This window comes from Giraffa tippelskirchi, chromosome 3 (assembly GCF_054371585.1).
Source record: "Giraffa tippelskirchi isolate mGirTip1 chromosome 3, T2T-mGirTip1v1.2.pri, whole genome shotgun sequence".
Lineage (NCBI taxonomy): Eukaryota > Metazoa > Chordata > Mammalia > Artiodactyla > Giraffidae > Giraffa > Giraffa tippelskirchi.
In genome coordinates, this window is record NC_137277.1 from 180,484,817 (window position 1) to 180,507,842 (window position 23,026).

Below are 23,026 nucleotides of genomic sequence, written 5' to 3' on the forward strand. Positions count from 1 at the left end.
TCTCTGAGTAACAGCAGGTTTGTATTTCATTAGGACACTTTAGTCAAAAGATCAATGATCCTCTCGGAACTGCTCTGTCAGCCAATGGGGGCGGATGAGCCTGGTGAGAAGCCTGCAAAGATCCAGCTAAAATTAGGCAGCTGCTGACAGACACTGGATTCGCAATCATAGCACATCGATTTCCAAAGCGATGCTGAATTCGAGTGAATTTCATCGGCTTCTGTGTTGTGTCTTTGTGGAGAGGGGCCTTTCATAATGAAGTGGGTCCCTCTCTGGGGAGATGGGCAGGCTTGGGATTTGGCCGAGTAGGGAGGCGTGGTAAGGGAAGGTGGTCAGCAGGTTGGGGGCTGTATATGCTCCTTTTATCCAGAACTTGATTGTCAGGCTCTGAAGCTCATAAGGAAAAGCAAGACTGCAGGTGGCAAGAAAGAGCTCAGCTACTGACCAGCTGAGTGACCTCAGCATCAACTTCTCTGGCCCCCATTTTCCTCATCTGTAAAATGAGTACCTTATCCATTGGTACCATCCAATTGTACTTCATCAAGAAGTTGTTCTGAGAATTCAGTGACTGAATTGGTGCAAAGTGATTGGCAGGGGGCGTGGCACAGTGGAACAGCTCACGATCCAGAGACCGTCACTGATGCCTCTTACTAAGTAATCTTCCTCACACCACACACTATACCCTGTATTTTCCTTGCCCGCCTGGATGCAGAACTTTCAAGCCCTCCGGGGTTCCTGGGCTCTCAGTGGCCTGCGGCATGATTGTCTGCACTCTAGCATCTCATCCCAGACTCTCCACTGCTTTGCCATGATTTCTGATTGTTTTAAGGGGCACCAAGTTCAGGGAGAAGAAGACTGGTCTTTGAGTCAAACAAACCTGGATTCCAGTTCCAGCCCAGCCACTCCCAAACACTGTGATCACTCTCAATTCATTTACCTGCTGAATTGCAGACTCTTGGGATAATTATGTCTATAGGCCGCTGAGATAGAATGAGGGGGAAATCTGCATGGCCACCTGCAGAATCAGCCCCCTGAGGGTGTGCAGGGTTGGGGTTGTGTGAAGGGGGAGGCAGGGGTAGAAGTCACTACCCTTCACATCCTTGTGGTGCCTGGGAATATTTTCACACCTCACCTCTTCCAGGTCCATGATGGGACTGAACTTCCTGTCCCATGTGGCTCAGTGGGACCATATGACTTGTTCTGGTCAATGAGTTGTGTGAACAGAAGTAATGCATGTCACTCACCTGCTGAGCATTTCATGGCTGGTACAAAATCCATCAGAGCTCTCTCCTCCTCTGGCTTGGTCGCTACTCTGTCACCTGGGGTCCATGAATGGCCCTGACAAGCAGATCCACCCCCACCCAACACAAAACAGGCAGGTAGGATTAGCAAGAGATAAATATTTGGGTTTTTATATGTGGAATCTAAAAAATAAAACAACAAAATGTACATAACAAATGTACATAACAAAACAGGTTCACAAACATAGATAACAAACTAGTGGTTACCAGTGGGAGAAGGGAGAGGAGAGATAAAGGTATGGGATTAAAAGTTTTTATAAAAAATAAGTAAGCAACAAAGATGTATTGAACTGCATAGGGAAATATAGCCATTATTTTGTAATAACTTTAAATGGGGTATAATCTATAAAAATATTGAATTACTGTGTTGTATACCTGAAACTAATATAATATTATAAATGAAATATATTTCAATTAAAAATAAGTTAAATTAATAGATAGAGAAACAAATAAACAAAATGTCAGTGACACAAATAAATATACATATATATATATATATTTAAGCCATTGGGGACTGTTTGTTACTAAGCAGAGCCTTACCTATGCTGACTGATACAGTGCTCACTCAGGCAACACCTCAAAACAGGTGTCCTCCGTGACTGTCTACTGAATTATGCTCACAAGCTCCCTCTCTGATGCTGCTCCAGTAGGGCCAGGGATGAGGGCAGCAGTGACTAGAGGCATTGGTCTAGCCTTTCAGAGGAGGGGACAGTGATGATCAAGTCCCTGCCTCACTGTGGAGGCTGTAAAGTTCTGGGAAAGATAGCCCAAAGTGACACAAAGCTCCTTGGCTTGGCAAGTCAAAGCCAGAGCCCTTTAACCACAGGGGCCATAAACCAGGGCAGAACCATGACCCAGGCTGCAGCTATCTCAAGGGCTCAGCCTGTCTGCCCTCCAAGCAGCCTGAAGGTGACAGAGAGCTTTGGGCTCCTGATTTCTGGCTATCAGAATCCAAGACAAGTTTGTTCTCCCTCATCTGTTTCCCCTTATGAAAGTCAAACTCAGGGAACTCTGCCTGCTTAGGAGTTCAGAACAGGGCTCTGGAGTCAGTTGTTAATGCTGGCACTGCCTAGCTGTGTGACCTTGGACAAGTCCCTCTGCATCTCTGAGTTACATTGTTCTTGACTGGATAACAAAGATAACTGGTCTCTTGGGGCTGGGGTGGATAGGAGGACTAGAGGAAGAATTTGCAGAGGGCTTAGTGTAGGGAGAGCACAGGGCAGCATTGAGTACACAGGAGTCAGAGATGAACAGGTACCATCTTCTAGGCTCAGGGAGTCCAGGACCAAGGTTGTAATAATCCAGCTACTTAAATAGTTATTTTTTTATATACAAATGGACAGGTTTAACATGTATAAAAGCTCAGAGAATAATGAGTAGTGCCATAAAAGAGAAGTACCTGGGGACAGAGAGTAGCTGTGAAAGCAGAGACCTGGGACATGGGAATGACGTCAACCTTGGTGATGGGAGTGCTGTGAGGGTGACATGAGAGGGTGCGTGCATGGTGTGAGGAAAGGGGCTGGCTCACAGCCTGAGCACACGGACATCAGTTCTGCAGACCTGCAGGTATTACATGTAACCTATTTTTACTGATGACCTGGAGGCTGACTACAGAGGCATAATGAGGAGTGAGGGTAGGAAGGGACGTGTTCCCATGTCTATGGAGGATTTTAAACCAGGAAGAGAGGCATCCAAGGGCAGAGCCAGGGCCACTTGCAACTATCTCTCTAGTTGTCCCCGGCAGACCCACAAATGCATCCACTTCCCTGGGTCTTGGGGGAAAAGCTAGAACAAAAGAAAGAGGCTGAAAGGGGCCAGAGTTCAGCTTACCACGAGGAAAAACTTTCTGAAATCCACAGCTTCTCTGACTGCTGAGCCCAAGCTTCCTGGCTTGGCGTGCAAGGCCCCATAGGATCAGGTCTCCTCTCCAGTGTCCTCCCCCAACCAGCCCTCTGCCTCCAGCCCTGGGGCCACCCCCCCCCCGCCTTTGCCCCTCCTGTTCACCCAGCTGGAGCCCCTCTGCTTTCACGTCCACAGGGCAACCAGTGCTCAGGGCTCTCCAGGACCCAGCTCAGAGAGCCCCTTCTCTCTATGTCCACTTCCCCAGGTACTAGAGGAGCTCCATAAATGCTCTGTGTTATTATTTTTAATCTCTCAGTCCCAGGTTCAAATCTAGGCCCTGACACTTCCTGGTTGTGCATTCTCATGTAATTGACTCAAGCCCCATGCAATGCTGCCTCCCAGGGGCTGCTGCGGGGAGAATCAAGTCCAGGTATGAAGCTCTTGGTCCAGGGCTTGGAGACACCAGGGTCCACTGAAAAGGAGACCTCTCCAAAGCCTCCCAGGGCCTGAGGGGAACGTGGGGTGCAAGGCATTTATTTCCAAGAGAGACAGTTGGTTATTCCAGAAAGGATGTGGGGGAAGGAAAAAGAAATTACATCCCTCCCACCTAACTTTGCAAGCATTATTGATTTGAGGCAGAAGTCACCAGTGTTGCAGGTCCATTGATTGACTGGCTGGGCTGGGCCTTTCAGGGTAACATGAGCTGCATTCACAATCATTTCCATCCCTGCCCTCCCAGAGCATTGATTATGAGACTAAAGGTGCCTGTGAAGCTTCAGCAGCAGCAGCAGCCACCAGCTGGTGTGGGGAGAGGCAGAGTGTCCAGGAGGGCCAGTAGACCTGAAGGAAAGACCATGCTCAGCTTGGTGTGCCCTGCCCCCTAGCCAGGAGAGATGCAGGGCAGAGCCCAGTGGTACCCACAGAGGAGGGAACAGCCCTGAAGTAAAGGAACAAAGCTCCCCATCCCCTTGGAGCTTCCATTTTGTATGTTTCAGTGACTTTTTCGCATTTCACCGGGAATCTCCTCCCTCCAGAGCTATTCCTTGAGGCCAAGAAATGGATTGCCTTTCGTGGGACCACAGCCTTGTTCTTGGCACATTGTTGCTGTTGACTGGCTAAGTCATGTCCAACTCTTTGTGATCCCAGGGACTATAGCCTGCCAGGCTCCTCTGTCCATGGGATTTCCCAGGCAAGAATACTGGAGTGGGTTGCCATGCCCTCCTCCAGGGGATCTTCCTGACCCAGAAATCAAACCCTCATCTTCTGCATTGCAGGCAGATTCTTTACTACTGAGCCACCAGGGAAGCCCCTCCTGGCACATAGTAAGTACACATTTGTTTCATAAATTAAGTCTCTGAGCTCCCCTTTGCCTGGAACCTCACACTCCTGGAACATTCAGACTATAAATATCAGGATGGATGAAGGAGAGACTGAGGCCCAGAGAGGGAAAACGACTTTCCCAAAGCTGCACAGCAAGCTATCAGCCCATCCAAGGAAATGGAGCAAGACGCTATGGTCCTTGCCCCTCCCCCCATGTCCTCTGCCTGCCTTTTGCCCATGGAAAACTTTAGTCAAAGAATAAGTTTAATCGGAGAAATGAGAACATACGAAAACAAAGGAAAACAGTCAAAAGAGACCAAATAATAATCAGGTAGTCATGAAGCATCGTCAAGGACCTTTAGTTCCTTCTCAAGGGCTGTAGATAATATTCTGAGCCATATCTGGCGAGCTGTCTTATAGATACTGAAACCCCAGGTGGAAGAAGTTAACTACGTGATGACCAGACTGTACCCACACCATAAGCTGCCACAATTCTGAGAACTGGCCTCAAAGAAATGGGAAAAAAAAAAAAACCGACCCTGGAACTGAAGATTAACGGCAGCTAAAACAATCAAGATGACATCGGTCAGACCACCAGTGACCGACTGGAGATGACTGTGCTGTTTCTGCCTGTGGCCCCTACCCCTGCCACTGTCTATGAAACTTCTGCCCACTGACTCTCCGTGGGGGGAAAGGTCAGCCTTTGGACAGACATCGGCCCTCCCCCCACCCAGTTGCCACATCTGAAATAAAGCAAACTTTCCTTTCCACCAACCTGTCCTATTTATTGGCTTTTGAGCGGCAAGCAGCTGGACTCCCCCACTCTCTCGGTAACACCAGGACTGGAACCCAGGGACTGCTGAGTCTCAGTGCAGGGCTTCTTCCAGATCCTGTTGGCTCACATTCACTGGGCACGTCCAAGGCTGCAGCACAGTGATTTTATGAGAGTGTAAAGACAGTTCATTTTCCCCTAAAAATAACTGAAAAAATGAATGACTGAAGAAGATACCCAAATGTTTGTAAATGTGCTAAAACCATGCTATCAGCTCATAAACTGAAGAAGCATTCAGGGGAAGAAGGCTCCTGCCTGTGAGGCAGTGACAGGCCCATCCTGTGAGCCCTTGATGGAACCAGCTCCACAGGCACCTGCTAAACCCAGTAGGAAATTCCGTGCACATGGGCAGCAGGGCTCCCAGAAAGTGAGTTTCAGATGCCTTCACTCTTCCAACTTAACAGCAGCAAGAGCAGAAGACAAAAATCTATATTGTCCTATAAAAGTACCAACCTAGCATCTTTCACAGAAAATCACAAACTACTTTCATTTATCTAAGGAGGAAAGCTGGCTACGGCTCATGTAGAATTTGATGGGTTCTGACAAAGAAAAGAAATTGTGATATAGAACAAGAAGGAGAAAAAGCACATCGTTGCTTGCAATACTATTGTGTGTGACACACAGACAAGCCCTCTTAACTCATTTTCTAAATTCACCCACGAACCATGTGGAACAGATATACAAAGCCCAGCTCTACACCTGCTCCATACATATCTGCCGAATCAAACCCTCGCTGTTTAGCTGTGGTGGTGGTGGTGGTTTAGTTGCTGAGTCAGATCCGACTCTTAGGGACCCCATGGACACAGACTCTGCTCTGCATGGGATTATCCAGGCAAGAATACTGGAACAGCTTGCCATCTCCTCCTCCAGGGGATCTTCCCAACCCAGAGGTTGAACCCGAGTCTCCTGCCTGGCAGGCAGATTCTTTACCTCTGAGTAACTGTGTGCATTAGTCGCTCAGTCAGTGTCTGACTCTTTGCAACTCCATGGACTATAGCCCACCAGTCTCCTCGGTCCATGGAATTCTCCAGGCAAGAATACTGGAGTGGGTTGCATTTCCTCCTCCGGGAATGGAAGGGATCCCTTCCCAGCCCAGGGATCAAACCCAGGTCTTCTGCATTGCAGGCGGATTCTTTACCCTCTGATTAGCTGGCCCTGTTCAAGTCACTTGATGGCAGAACAGAGCTGCTCTATCCAGTGGCATCCATCAGCCAATCATGACAGTGTCTGTTTCAGCAGCCACCCGCTTGCTCAGCTCTTCATCCCAGAATCTGGGGGCAGAAACTGAGCACTCTCTCTCTCTCTCACCCAGTCTGGACATCTCTTCTCTGCCTATCATCCTGGCTCGCCTTCATCTCCATGCCCTCCTTTCTCTCCCCCTTCCTCCTTCCCGTCCCGATGTTTATTTTCAGAACCTCAAAATCCTTCCCAAGCCTCTGACATTTACTCTTCAGAATTAGCAACTTTTCCATTTCTCTTGCCCAGAGCCAAACTGGTGGAAAAGGTTTCCCCCGGGCTCTTACCTGCCCTTCTAGAGGCAAAGCTGGCTTATGTCAGCCCAGCACTGATTGTGTTAACCAGGAATTATTAGGTACCCGCTGTGCACCAAGTCTTTCTAATGAACTATCACATTCAATCCATTTAATAAGCCTGTGGGGTTGGCGTTACCATCTACAGGATGAATGAACCGAGGCTTAGAGCAGTTAAATAGCAAGTCTAAGGGGGAGGGAGAGGAGGGAGGAGGAAGAGGAAGAAGAGGGGGAGGAGGAGGAGTGCTCAGAACTTTCTGTGTGTCCTGCACTGCTCCGAGCAGACATCTTACACACACTAATGCGTGTATCCTCATAACAATGGCATGAGATACATCTCCAGTTTATAAATGAAGAAACTGAGGTGCTGAGAAGTTAAGTAACTTATTCAGACCCGTGGTCAAGCAAGATTAAAATCTTGGGTCAAAATCAGTAGCTCAGTCGTGTCTGACTCTTTGCAACCCTATGGACTGTAGCCCACCAGGCTCCTCTGTCCATGGGATTCTCCAGGCAAGAATACTGGAGTGGGTTGCCATTTCCTCATCCAAGGGACCTTCCCGACCCAGGGACTGAATCTGAGTCTCTTATGTCTCCTGCATTGCAGGCAGATTCTTTATCATTAAGTCATCCAGGAAGCCCCTTACTTTTTAGGCCTTGCCTCAACTCAAAACCCATCACCAAAGGTATGAAATATGAACCCACTCTGGCACTCAAGATCTCCATTCCACCACCCCAGGAGTCCTGACCAGTTCTCTGGACTGCAACCAAATCACAGCACTTTGTTGATTTGTTTCATTCATTTATGACCATTAACTGAGTATCTGCTATGTGCAAGGCTATGTCTGTTGGAGTTAAGGGTGCAGAGGTGAGCAAGACAGGCATGACTGCCCCTGCCTGTGGAGGAGACAGATGTTATACAAATAAAACTGTCCCCACTATAAACTTCCCACCTCTGAGAATTTGCTCTTGCTGTTCCCTTTGTCTAATCCATCCAGCTATTGATCTATCACCTACTTCTGCAATTCTGGACACATGACTGCAATTGGGGAAACTGAGGCCAGGGCCAGAACAGAGACACTGTCCAAGCCCTGGGTCCCCATATCTCAGCAATGGCCCCACCATCCCCTATCCTGAAACCTGCACATCATCCTTTGTGCTGTGCTGTGCTCAGTCATGTCCCACTCCTTGAAACCCCAGGGACTGTAACCCACCAGGCTCTTCTGTCCATGGGACTCTCCAGGCAAGAATACTGGAGTGGGTTGCCATGCCCTCCTCTAGGGGATCTTCACAACCCAAGGATCAAACCCAGGTCTTCCACATTGCAGGCTGATTCTTTACCAACTGAGCCATTCATAGGGAAGCCTATGAATACAGGAGTGGGTAGTCTCTCCCTTGTCCAAGGGATCTTCCTGACCCAGTAATCAAACCAGGGTCTCCTGCATTGCTGCTGCTGCTAAGTCGCTTCAGTCGTGTCTGATTCTTAGCGACCCCATGGACTGCAGCCTACCCTGCTCCTCTGTCTATGGGATTTTCCAGGCAAGAGTACTGGAGTGGGGTGCCACTGCCTGCATTGCTGGTGGATTCTTAATCAGCTGAACTACCAGGGAAGCCTCAGACATCATCCTTTAACCCTCCCTTTTCCTCACCCTCCCTTGAAGTCAATCACCAAGACCTGTTGACTCTAAAACCTGAATTCCCCTAAAAGTCACCTCCATCCCCTCCACCTTGGCCTGTGCCCCGCCCCCCCCCACCCTTTCTCCCAGTGCACTGGGCTAGCCTCTCTCCTGGTCTTGCTGCTTCTTATCTCTCCTCCTCCAATCCAGCCCCACACTGAGAGCCAGAGGGCCCTTTCAAATGCACAAGTCTGCATGGTCCTTCTGCTCAAAAGCTTTCACTGGCCACCCAGTAGACTCAGCATACTTCCCAAATTCTCCCACATAGCACCGAGCTTACCTAGGACCCAGCTCCCCATCACCTCTCTCCCCATCACAGGATACACCCTAACCACATAACCTACTAGAGGTCCTCGGGGCTCAGCTACTATCCCCTGGGCCTCTGCACATGCTGACTCCTCTGCCTAGTGCACTTTGCCCCTTCCCACTGGTCATGTCTTACTTCTTCTAGACCATGAACATCATCACCTCCTCTGCCACGTGTTCTCAGAGCTCTGATACTGCCTTCAGCAGGCAACTTTCCTCCACACGGTGATTCAGGACCCCCAGCTCCTTCCATCTCAAGGCTCCACCCCTCCTCCAAGGCTTCAGACTGCTCTTTTTCCGACTGGCAGAGGGGAAAAAGAGAGTGGAGAGGACACACCTGCTTCTGAATCACCTCAACCAGAAGTGACATTCGCATCACTTCTCCCAACCCACTGGTGAGAGCTGGTCATGTGGCCCCACCTACATGCAGGGGGGCTGGGAAATGCAGCTCCAGGCGGCCCCTTCCCAGCCTCAACCCCTCACACGCCTCACCACCTTGTCATCATCTCTGTATTAGTTTGCTAGGCTGCTGCAACAAGATGCAACCAACTGGGTGGCTTAAAATAGGAATTTACTGTCTCACAGTTCTGGAAGCCAGATGTTCATATCAAGGTGTCAGCAGGGCCATGCTCCCTTGAAGGCTCTAGAGAGGGATTTGTTCCTGAGGACTCCAATAGCTTCAGGCATGCCTTGGCTTACAGACTTCTCCTCCCTGTGTCTCATGACATCGTCTTCTCCTGTGTCTGTGTCCAAATTGCCCCTTTATATAAGGGCACCAGGTATATTGGACTAGGGCCCACCCTAACAACCTCATTTTAACTTTCCCCCTCGAAAGATCCAATTTTCAAGTAAGGTGACGTTCTGAGGAACTGAGGGTACAACCTGCACGTATCTTTGTATTGTTGCTGTTCAGTCGCTCAGTCGTGTCCGCCTCTCTGTGACCCCATGGACTGCAGCACGCCAGGCTTCCCTGTCCTTCACTATCTCCTGGAGTTTGTTCAAACTCATGTCCATTGAGTCAGTGATGCCATCCAACCATCTCATCCTCTCCTGCCCCCTTCTCCTTTAGCCTTCGGTCTTTCCCAGCATCAAGGTCTTTATCAGTGTGTTGGCTCTTCACATCAGGTGGCCAAAGTATTGGAGCTTCAGCTTCAGTATCAGTCCTTCCAATAAATATTCAGGGTTGATTTCCTTTAGGATTGACTGATTTGATCTCCTTGCTGTCCAAGGGACTCTCAAGAGTCTTTTTCAGCCCCACAGTTCAAAAGCATCAATTCTTCGGCGCTCAGCCTTCTTTATGGTCCAATGCTCACATCCATACATCTTTTTGGAGAAACAAAATTCAGCTTTATAGCAATCATACATTCCACTCCACTGGCAACTCCTGGGCCACTTTTTACCACCATCATCATCTTCACTTGGGGGCCTGCAGGTGGTCAGAGTAGGTGGTTAAGAGGCTTCAAGGCAGACAGAAGTGGACTCAAGCCCTTCTTTCCAAGGGAGCAATGCTCAGGAAGAGACCAGCCCACTGAGGGGTGGGGAGGAGGAGTAGGAAGGTTCTGGGAAAGGACAGCTCCAAACGGCATTTCCAGCTGGCCTTTAATGCTGAGGCTTCTGAAATGTGATGTGCAAAAAGAACACAGATTCGATTGAAATGGAAATGTGTTGTGATGGGTAAGAGAGGGAGAAAATGGAAACTGCACTTCCATTCAAACATGTTGTGTGTCACTCCTGAAAGGAGATCTCCTGGTAAAAGCTGCCCTGATGCTAATTGAGATGATGGAGATGAGAGAGCAGAGAGCCCTCATGGAAAGATGTGAACAGTAGCTGTGGCCACTGTAAATCTTGTCCCCTCGGGATGCAGCCCAGAAAGGCGGGTCTGGCACCGATGGGGAGCCTGGAAGAAACCGGGAGCCCTGCTGGCATCGACTTGCCAATTGACTCTGGGGAGGTCAGGGCCTCCTCCCTCCCCACCCACCTCCAGCAGCCAGAATCACCCCCAAACTCCCTCCCAGGTGAGAAGATCAAAGGACATGGGCAGGCCACACGACTGTGCAGGGGAAGATGAGGTGCTGGGTTTAGTGACATCACAGGAGCTGGGGGGTGGGGGGCACTCAGATGCTCCATCTGTACAGGCCTTAGTTTCAGGTTCCCCATGTTCCTGCAGGAGCTGGGCCAGCCAGAGGCCCCAGGGCCCAGTGGCTACCCCGACATTGCCACCCCAGCAGGCGGCTTTCCTCTGGCAGAGATTCAGGACCCGGGGGCGAGGATGGCCCCTTTCCACCTCTCAGGAGGTGTGGGACAGACACTGGCAAGTCTATGAGGTTGTTCAGAGGGGGACTCAGGGGAGAAGGTAGGGACCGGAGACCTACAGTCCTACAAGAGTCACCCCGGCCGTTCCTTCCAGTGGGGCAGCCCCTCTCGCCCTCACAGCCAACTGCACTGACCCCATTTTGCAGAAGAGGAAACTGAGACTGGGGGATGGGACCAAGTCACCCAGCAGGAGAGTGGTGGAGCTGGGACTCAAACACAGGCCTCTTAGCTCCAGGGCTGGGGCCTCACTCAGCCTCACCCTGGAGCTCCTCATGAATGGGCATCTCTCCTCCAGCCCCCGTGCTCCATCAGGACAGCAGCTCTGCTTCATTCAGCTCTGCATCCTGTTGTGCTGGTTCCCAAACCCTAGGCCAAAGAACCCCTGCAGCAGCCTCCCCTGGGAAGCTCATTGAAGACACAGGTCCCTGGACCTCACCCACAGCTGCTGCATCAGCATCTCCAGTGCTGGGAGTCCTGAATCTGAAGTTTTTAAAAAAAACTTCCCCGGGGAATTACGTCCAAAGAGCACTGCCCCAAACCCTAAGTGCTACTCTCTCTGTGTCTTTGGGCCTGAGGGGCAGGCACCATGCTAAATGCTTCATATCTAGTGATTCAGCCAAACCTCACTGCAATTCTACGAGGTCTCCATTGTTATCTCCCTATAGAGCTTCCCATGTGGTTCAGTGGTAAAAATCCACCTGCCAATGCAGGAGATGCGGGGTTGATCCCTGGGTAGGGAAGATTCCCTGGAGAAGGCAATGGCAAACCGTTCCAGTATTCTTGCCTGGAGAATTCCATGGACAGAAGAGCCTGGTAGGCTATAGTCATGGGGTCGCAAAAGAGTTGGACACGACTTAGCAACTAAACTATAGAGCCTAACTCAATGCCTGGCATATAGTCATCATTCAAAGCACACCTGTTGATGGACTTGCCTCATATAAACCCATTTAAGGCCCAACAGAAACATGAAGTGGATCTAGTTCCCATTTTATAGAAAGGGAGACTGAGGCTCAGACAGTTTAAGTGATTGGAAGAGGCAGGGTCAGGAGCTGGCTGGTTTGCAGGGCATTGTCCAGGGTGGGCTGGGCTCTCCCCCTCCCCCTGCACATGGAGTGACAGAAAGGGCTGTGTCAACAAAGAGAGAATTGATCCCGTGGTCCAGTGGCTTTGCTGAGGCCTAATGCTAGAAGGCACTGGCTTCCAGCTGGGCAAGGAGCTCAGTGGTATCCAGAGAGGCTACTTTCATGCCCACTGGGTGCTCAGAAGCTGTGACTGTGCTCTTTGCTTCCATCATTGGTTCATCCCCAAGAATGTCCCTAACCCAGGCTGGAAGCCCCTCCACTGGGGCCTGGGTCTCTGCCACAGGGTCTCCGCCACAGGGTCTCCCTCTAGGCCTGGCCTGGCTGTGCCTCCCAAATCTCTAGGGAGGGGCACTGCCCACGACCCTGTGCCAGGCAGCTCACCTGATCAGAAGGTCCCTTCTCCTGAACTCTGTCTCCCAGAGGTTCCTCTTGAAGATACCAACTCCACATCCAGGAGCAACACAGAGCAAGTGGAATCACCCACACAACAACCGTCACACATCGACCACAACAACAGCACTGGCAATGAGCTATTTACCAAGTGCTTGCTGCCTACCAGGCACCACACAAAAGGATTCACTTGGATAATCTCATCAAGCCTCCTGACAACCTGTGGGGGTGGGGGATGTTATTGTCCAATTGTGCACATGGGGAAACTGAGGCTCACTGAGGGAGAAAGGTTTGCCTAACATCATGCAACACAAGTTTCTATAATTAGCACCTGGCATTATCCTCTCCCCTCTCCCCCTCCCTTGGATCCTGCTGACAGCTTGATGGGATCCCTTTCTGAATTCTCCTAAAATCCTAAAATAGCCCTTGGGCTGTGGAATCAACCCCGTGTGTAACCTCATTCACTCCTGGATTCTCATCACGTACAGTAATGAATTTCATTATGATCCAAGCCATTTTGATTGGAGCTTTATTGATTTGGAGCCTGAGCAACATAATGGACACAAAGTTCACGGTAACACAAAGTGCTGACATGACTGTTAAAAGACGTTATCAATGAAATAGGCACAGAGCCAGGGGACACCACGGTTATTCTGAACTCTTACACCCATGCCCCCTGTGGTCCACATCCCCCTTCACAGCTCTCAAAGCATATTTTGTTCTGGACAACCCCACCCACCCTTCACAGGTGAGGCTCAGAGAGGTGAAGTCACTTGACTAAGATGACTCAGCTAGTGAGGGGCAAAGCCCAGAAGAGGACCTACGTTGTCTGGTACTAAACAGAGAACATTTCCCTGCACCGTGGTCCTCAAGTGGACCAGTATTGCTGGTCCAATTAGATGGATCCAATCTAATTGTGTGGATTACAGGATGACAATGCCAACTGAATTCGCTCATCAGACAAGCCGCTGCTTCTCTCTTAAATAAGAGAAGATGGAGAGAGAGAAACTACAGCAAACGCTTCTGGACAATAGTCCCAAGAGTGTGGTGGCTCCTACTTAAGAGCCAGTAGTAAAATGGGGAAGGGGAGAGGACGATGGCCCCATTACTCCAGCTATTAACATAGCATCATCCATGGTCACCAACTGTAAGTCATAGTACAGGTGAGGTGGGCTGAACTTCTACCCAAACTCCTAGCCAGCTTCAAGCCCACCCCATCCTTCTATTCAAGAGAGCACAGAACACGAGGGGAGAGGCAAGGGAGACAGGGTGGATGCCACTCCTGAGAGCACCTAGCCAGGCCTTCCTGGAATTGGGTGAGCAGTTTCCCAGAAGAGAAAGTGCTTTGGCTCTTGGTGCCCTGCAAGGATGGATCTTTCCCTTTTATGCCAAGGCTCAGAGGGCTATGTTTAATCCAGAGAAGGCTTTACACTTGGTTATTAGACAAGAGTGAAGTCAACAGAGCTAGCAGGGACTATTTCCATCCGTGCACAGGATCACAGCAGCCGCCAAGAAAAGGGCATTAGCAGCCAAGGTGTGTCCAGGGCTGGGCCTCAACCCCAGGAGTGTGAACTGGGGTCATGACAGCAGCCAGGGCTTCACTCTGGACTCTTTCTTCCTCCATGTGCTGCAGTGAATCTGGCTGTGTTGTGCCTAAATCTAGATGTGTGGGAGCCCAGGGAACACAGTTGGTCAAAGACAGCAAAGAATTGTAGTGGCCTTAGCTCTCTCTAGAAGTGGAGGAGGATCTGCAAGGCTGCCTGACTGTAGGACCCATACTTCCCTGTTCAAGTATCCTCTGAAGGCTTCTTGAAGCCCTAGCTGGAGAGACAGAACTTCCCAACATGACCTATATGGCCCTACCCAGACTGGGCCCAACGTTGCTCCAGGCTCACTTTACCCCACTCCCCTCACTTTATCTGCCCCAGCCACACTTGCCTCCTGGTCATGCTAACCTGCCCACCCCAGGACCTTTGCACATGCTGTTCTCTTTGCCTAGAATGCCTTTTTTCTTCCCTCTTACCTGAGAAACTCCCATTCATTACTTCCTCAAGACAGTCTTCCCTGACCCTTACTTGAGCTATAAAACATGCAATAGATGATTGACTTTATACATTGTCTGCTCTCACTGTAGTCTAAGCTCCAGGAGGGCAGGAACCCTATCTGATTCTTCTCTCTGTGGTATCCCTACCCGTGTAGCACAGATTCTATCACAGAGTGAGAAGCCAGTAAATATTGAGTGAGTGAGTGAATAAACAAGAAGTTTCAGCAGCGGTTACCACAGATGCATAAGGCTCTGTCAATGTAAACATTAACTAAATTAACTAAATGTTCAGGGAGTCCCCCTAGTATGAGGCATCCCAAAGTTAAGAGATGATCCAGAGGACACTTTGAGAGATCCAAATTAAGGCAACAAAAAAACCCCACAAATCAATGTCAAGGTTGAGAAGGATGGAGTTGGAAAGCAGATCTTGGGGGCAGGAGAGAAGGTGGAGAGGATAGAACGGACTCTTTCCCCTCACATAGTCAGCACTACCCCCCAACTTTCAGAAACACCCTTATCTACACGCCTGAGTTGGGCAGGTCTGCCATTGCCCGCCCCCCACCCCCCGCCCGTGGCAGCCAATTCTCCCAATTTCCTTTAACAACTGAACCTCAAATTTCAGCTTTGTCTGTGGCTGCTCAGACCACATTTCCCAAGGCTAAGAAAACCTTCATCTCAGCCCACTTCTGCTGCCTTGACTTGGGCACAGCCAGCCCACAGAGCAAGGGGAAGGGAAGGAAGGAAAATTTATGGCAACCACTGATGGGGATGACGGTTATGAATGGGTGGATGTCCAGCCACCCACCCATCACACCCGCCAACTGAGGCCTCGAGCAGGCGGGGCTTCGGGGCCGAGTCCTCCTCCCTGCAGGGCTCCCTCTGGCCCCCTGGCTCTGACTCCCACCCACCAGGCCTGGTGGAGTCATCAAATAAATCCAACATTTAGAAAAGGGGGGAAAAGAGGGGGATCCAGCAGACACTTGCCTGAAATTCAGTGGTAATAAAAGAGAAAAATGGACTGGCTCACTCTCGACAACCAGCACCAGAGAAGTAATTATCCCACTTTCTGGTCTTCAGCGAGGATGCCAGTGGCAGAGGCACCTGCTCAGGTAATTCATCAGTCTCAGATTTATGGACCCCCTGGGAACCCAATGTACAAAGACACCTCTCCAGTTCACTTGAAACAACGCTATTTAGATTTTGTCAAGATTATCGCTCTTCTCTGCCATCCCTGAGCAGGGAGGCAGGCGCCACGATGTATGGCACAAGTAAATATTGATTTCTAAGCACCAACCCTGAAGAAAAATCTCTACCAATCAGCCAGTTGTTGCCAAGTGCCCAAGCCCACCCTAAGGCCCTGGTTTCCCCTGTGAGGCATTGAGCTGCCGCTCTCATGCCAGGCAGACAGAGAGCCCAGCTGATTGACCACAGGGCAAGAAGGTTATGTTGTGTAGAAAGTACCACAAGCCTCAGTTTTCTCATCTGTGAATGGGAATCACAGCATGGAATGATGAGGATTCTCATTTTCTCTATTATTTTTTAAAAAATTTGAGATGAGCAGATATTTCTTTTGTATGGAGAAAACAAGGCACAACAAAACAGAAATAAAAGTGAGGGTGGACAGGGACGCCCCGGCGGCACACTGCTGAAGAATTCGCCTGCCAACAGAGGAGAGGTGGGTTTGATCCCTGGGTCGGGAAGATCCCCTGGGGAAGGGAATGGTAACCCACTCCACTATCTTTGTCTGGGAAATCCCATGGACAGAGGAGCCTGGTGGGCTACTGTCCACGAGGTCACAAGAGTTGGACACAACGTAGCAACTGAGCTTGAGCGTGAGTACACACTCCACTGATTTGCAGTGAGAGTTGAATGAGGTGACGAAACGCTCACACGACAGGGCGGGGCAGGTGATGAGCACCCAGAACCTGTGGCCACCAGGCCACTCTGAGGACTAGCGGATGCTGGTTGTGGCTGTTGGAAATCAGGGTTCTTGGCAGGGTGATGCCTTGTGACAGTGGCCAGGCAGGACGACCTCTCTGATTCACCCATAAATTAATAAAGACACTACTTTCCAGCCTAGATCTCCTGCCATCTCAAGCCCCTGAAAACCCCTGTTTGAGTCACTGAAGAGTCGGTGACCTTTGATGTTAACCCTTCAGGAGGACAAGACATGACGGCAAGTGTCTCTTCACTTCTCTATGGTCCAGTGCCTTCACTCACCCCTCATTCATGCATCCTTTCAAATGCCCAGGAGCCCTTATTTAGCACATTATAAGCCGTGCCCTGGCACCCCTGGTACACCAGCCCTAAGCCTGGTGGGTGAGGAACACACAGGAGCAAGCAAGTCTGGTGCAATGGGAGGTGCTGGCTGCAGGGATGCGTGGAAGCTAAGGAGCTCCAAGCAGGGCTTGTCCAAACCTGCCTGCAGAGGTTGGGCAAGCTTCACAGAGTCTCACTGATCTGGGAAGGAAGGGGGGCCATAGGTTAGAATGTCATGGTGGGAAGAGCACATCAGACAGAAGGAAGAGCACCTGCAGAGGCTCAGAGACTGGGAAGCGTTTGGCCTGTTCAAGGAAGAGCACGTGATCTGGAACGGCTGGAGGATGGGGTGTGTCTTAAGGGGTGGAGCAGAGGCGAGAGAGGAGGCTGGAGAGGCTGGTGCCTGGCAGACAGTTACGTCATCTTTCAGAGCCCGTTTCCTCATTGGTTATATAAAGACAATAATCGTTCCAATTGAGGGGAGCTCAATCCCTGTCAAACCAATAGGGATTGAGCTCCCCCTCAGCCCCTCTCGGGTCCTTTCTCAGGTAGCACCATCTTCCTACCCTGGGATCTGCCTCGACTTGTGCTCCAGGTCTGATGGCACCCTAAGGATCTGAGAGGCTCCAGCTCAGCTCCACGCTCGGCCCCAAGCTCAGTGCCAGGCATGGGGGGTGGGCATGTGTGTCCGTGGGTGAGCAGTCTTGTTGGAAGAGCATCATCCCACGGTCCTGTTCTGTGGTCAACCCCACCTCCCACCCCCCACCCAGGCAACCATCCCCACCTGCAGCCCTGCTCCTGGTTCCGTCCCTGAGCCTGGGCTCCACATTTGGGGTCTGCTTGCATCCCAAAGACCCTGTGAATGCCACACCTGTGTGGTCCACTTCCTGTGGCCTCCACCTTTCTACATGCTCTTGTCCAACAGGACAGGCTTGTCATTTATGTGGGGCCTCCAGGGCTAACTGTACTCTGAGTTGCAACCAGCTGGTGTCTGGGCCTTGGGAAACCTGGGTCTTCCAAAGTCAGGCTGGGGGACAGAGCATGAAGCCCTCTTGATTTTCTGATTCTGCCTGGTCTCAGAATGAGGTCATTTCCAGGAAAAAGAATTTGAGAGAATTAACAGCCAGAGTGGTGAAAATAAAACATGAACATATGGCCATTCACAATAGCATCATAAATAAGAAAATACTTAAGAATAAATTTAACAAATGAAGGGCAAGGCTTGTGCACCGAACACTATGAAACTTGGCTGAGATCAATTAAAGAAGATCTAAATAAATGGAGAGATATTTCATGTCCATGGGCTAAAAGACTCCATATTGTCAAGTTGGCAATTTTCCCCAAATTGATCTACATATTAAATGCAATCCCTATGCAAAAAAAAAACCTTAGCAATTTTTTTTACAGAAATCGACAAACTGACTCTAAAATTTATATGGAAATTTTAAGGATGAAAAATAGAGCAAATAATTTTGAGAAAGAACAAAGTTGGAGGACCAATACTGCCTGACTTTGAAACATACGATAAAGCCACAGCAATCAGGATAGTGTGGCACTGATGCAAGATAGGCACATAGATCAAAGAAAAGAAATTGGAAGTCATCAAGAAAGCCATGAAATTTATGGTGAATTGGTTTTTAACAAAAGTACAAAGACAATTCAATGTTTGTAGAATTGTCAAGGCACGTTTGACCATTGTTCAATCTTGTCAACAAATGATGTTGGGACAGTTGGCTACTGACATGAACTTAAACCGTCACATCATTCCATACACAAAAATTAACCCTAAATGGATCAAAGACTTAAATATAAAAGCTAAAATCATAAAACTCCCAGAAGAAAACAAATAGATCTTTACGACCTTGTGTTAGGCAAAGAATTCTTTGCCTTTTTGGAAGAGACCAAAAAGTAGATCAATAAAAGAAAAAAATATCAGCAAATATCCTTTGTCAAAATTTTTAAAAATATTTCAAAGGACATCATTAAGAATATTAAAAACAAGCCCACAAACTGGGAGGAAATATTTGTAAATAGCATACTGATTAAGGTATTATACCCAAAGTATATCAAGAATACCTCTAATTTAATAATAAGAAGACAAACAACCCAATTTTAAAATAGGCTAAAGACTTGGGTAGACATTCATGAAAGAAAATATATGAAGGGCTAATTAGCTCATAAAACATGATTAACATAGTCAACTAATGAGATTAGTCAGTAGGTAAATACAAACTAAAACCAACAGTGAGATACCAATTCACACCCACTTGAATGACTATAATTTTTTTAAAGGACAATATCAAATGTTGTTAAAGAAGTGGAGAAACGGAAACCTTCTTATATTGCAGGTAGGAATGTAAAATGTACAATTGCTTTGGGGAAACAGTATGGCAGTTTCTTAAAAAGCTAAACATAAGCTTATCATAACACCCAGCAATTCCATTTTCAGGAATCTCCCTAAGAGAAATTTAAAAAACCTAGGATCACAAAAGAGGATCACATGCAGATGTTTATAACAGTATTATTCATGACAGCCGAAATGCAGAATAACCCAAATGTCTATCAACTTTGAGTGGATACATAAATGTGAGTATCCATCCAGTGGAATATCATTCAGCAATAAAAAGGAAGAACAACTGACCTATGCTACTCATGATGAACCTCAGATCTATTGTGCAAATAAGCCAGCTACAAAAGACTATATACAGTAACAGTCCCTTTATATGATGAGTCCACAAAAGGCAAACTTATAGTGACAAAAATCAGACCTTGAACGCCTAGGACATTATGTGTCTTTGTAGGGGAGGGGAGAAGTGAGATTAACTGCTAACAAACACAAGGGAGCTCGCTGTGATAGAAATGTTCAATAACTGGATTTTGGTGATGGTTACACAACTTGTGTGTGTGAAATATTCTTTGATATTATACGTAAACTACACTACAATGCCTTTCATTAAATAAAAGAGAACATTTTAGATACAACGGATTTCATTGAATAAACATAGTTAAGATCAAAAAGATAAATCAGACATTGCCAGCGTATCTTCAGCCCTTGCCTTAAGCAGGCTAATCAAAACAACTTGAAATACACAATTGAGTCTTTCTCTGTTCTATGAAACAGTAAATTGATCTCCTTGGTACTTAAATATATTAATGTAGCCTGTTATATAGACCTAACTATAAAACCAATCTCCTATAGGTTTTGAGATGGCATTCACCATCTCTGTAAAAGGTTGAACATTACCAGTCAAATCCAGTCATAAGTTTACAAGGGGAAAACAATGTTAAAATATTGTTTTATTTTTTAGTTTTTTGGCCACTTGCTGAATCAGAATTACTATCAAAATTCAAAAAGCTGATCATGATTTAGCCACAAGCCAATCTTATTTAAATCAGGACTTTCCAACAGAAATAGTCTATCAGCCTTTTATGATCTGAATTCTTGTATATGCAATCAACTTAGATACTGTACATATAAAAAGATCATAGACATTTCTGTTTTGTAATAAATAAGGCAGCAGCCATCTATTACTGATTACTAGCTGTCCTGACATAAGCTATCAAGTCTGAGAAACCTGTATGCAGGTTAAGAAGCAACAGTTAGAACCGGACATGGAACTGTATATTGTCACTCTGTTTATTTAACTTATATGCAGAGTACATCATGTGAAATGCTGGGCTGGATGAATCACAAGCTGGAATCAAGATTGCTGGGAGAAACATCAACAACCTCAGGTACACAGATGATAACACTCTAATGGCAGAAAGTGAAGAGGAACTAAAGAGCCTCTTAATAAGAGAGGAAGAGAAAAGTGAAAAAGCTAGCTTAAAGCTCAACATTCAAAAAATAAGATCATGCCATCCAGTCTCTTTACTTCATGGCAAATAGATGGCAGAAAAATGAAAACAGTGGCAGATTTTATTTTCTTGGGCTCAAAAATCACTGCGGACAGTGACAGTAGCCACAAAATTCGAAGACACTTGCTCCATGGAAGGAAAAATATGACCAACCTAGACAGCATATTATCAGAGAAGGCAATGGCACCCCACTCCAGTACTCTTGCCTGGAAAATCCCATGGATGGAGGAGCCTGGTAGGCTGCAGACCATGGGGTCGCTAAGAGTCGGAAACGACTGAGCAACTTCACTTTCCCTTTTCACTTTCATACATTGGAGAAGGAAATGGCAACCCACTCCAGTGTTCTTGCCTGGAGAATCCCAGGGACGGGGGAGCCTGGTGGGCTGCTGTCTATGGGGTCGCACAGAGTCAGACACGACTGAAGCGATTTAGCAGCAGTAGCAGACAGCATATTATAAAGCAGAGATATTACTTTGCCTACAAAGGTCTGTATAGTCAAAGCTATGGTTTTTCCAGTAGTCATATACAGATGTGAGAATTGGACCATAAAGAAGACTGAGCACTGAAGAATTGATGCTTTTGAATTGTGGCGCTGGAGAAGACTCTTGCAAATCCCTTGGACAACAAGGAGATCAGATCAGTCAATCCTAAAGGAAATCAACCCTGAATATTCATTGGAAGGACTGATGCTAAAGCTGGAGTTCCAGTACTTTGGCCACCTGATGTGAAGAGTCGACTCATTGGAAAAGACCCTGATGCTGGGAAACATTGAAGGCAAGAGGAGAAGGGGGTGACAGAGGATGAGACGGTTAGATGGCATCACCAACTCTGTGGACATGAATTTAAGCAAATTCCAGGAGATGGTGAAGGACAGGAGAGCTTCGCCTGCTGCAGTCCATGGGGTCGCAAAGAGTTGGACACAACTTAATGACTGATCAACAACAGCAATCAAGTCTGCTCTTTATGCCTTCTTAATGCCAGTGAAGATTACGTTTGCTCCAGGGATGTACTACATGTGATTCTCTGAATTCTCTGTCCATGTCTCTTCTTCCCAGTGATGCCTTTGTTCTTGTGAGCACCTGCATAAGAGAGTCTAGGGGCCTGAACTGTATTTCACCCAAACAGAGCATGGGGGTTTGGCCCAGTCTAGTGCTTGCCCCCCTTTCCATGGTATGGCACTGGGCATGCTTCTGAAAAATCAACTTGCCCTTCTCAACATCACCCACTTTTAAATTGTTCCTTGGTCACATGTGTTACAAAATTTCCAGATACAAGTCAGATGTCCACTCTCTCCACAACTTTTTAAAGATTTTTTTTTTTTTCTGATGTGGAACATTTTAACGTCTTTATTGAATTTGTTACAATATTGTTTTGTGTCTTGGTGTTTTAGTCATGAGGCAAGTGAGGTCTTAGCTTCCCATCCAGGGATTGAACCTGGACCCTCTGTACTGGAAAGCGAAGGTTTAACCACTGGACCACCAGGGAAGTCCTAACAACTCTTGAAGTTTGCTAAAACTCACTGATTCATACTCTTAAAGTGGATGAAGTTTGTTATAAATTATACCTCAATAAAACTAGTTATTTTAAAAATATAACTCCATGGAAATGCCCCCACAGGGCTGGTTAAATGCAGAAGACAATAGGTGATGAATACAGTCCTCTGCCAGCTCTCATTTTCTTCTGAGAAAAAAGGCGGGAGCTGGAGAGTGGCCTTAAGGTTTCAGACTAGTCATAGTGAGAACAACTCCCACAGCTCTTACAAGAAAGGCCCAACTCCAGCCTGGCCAGGCCTTGCCCTCTCCACCATCAGTTCCCACCACGGTCCTACACCTTATGTCCTTCTCAGACACACTGACCTTTTAGGACTTCATATTGACATAGTCCTTCCCACCTCAGGGCCTTTGCATGTGCTATCACTCCTGCCAGAAACATATTTTGCTTTCTGCCTACTTAACTTCTACTCAGTCTCAGACCTCAGCTCCATTGTCTCTTCCTTGAAGAAGGCTTCTCTGATTTCCTAAGCTTGGTCAAATCCCTCTATGAATTGGTGTCATAGACCCTATGCCTTTTTCTCTATGTAGTTTACCACAGTAGCAACTTTTCATTTATTTGTAACATTATTTAATCCATGTTAGACCAGTTACCCTGAAAATAGGGACCATGTCTAATTTGCTCACCACTGTACCCCAAGGCTCAACACAGTGCCTGACACATAGTAGATGCTCAGTTAATTGTTAAATGATGCACCAAAAGTTAAAATTCTAAACTTCTTAAGAT

At 47.7% G+C, this 23,026-nt stretch overlaps 1 pseudogene; it reads right to left on the reverse strand.

The window, feature by feature from the left end:
- LOC145540507 (cytochrome c pseudogene) overlaps positions 1-22,277 on the reverse strand; it is a 71,658-nt pseudogene extending 49,381 nt beyond the window's left edge.
- Positions 22,278-23,026: the final 749 nt, after the last annotated feature.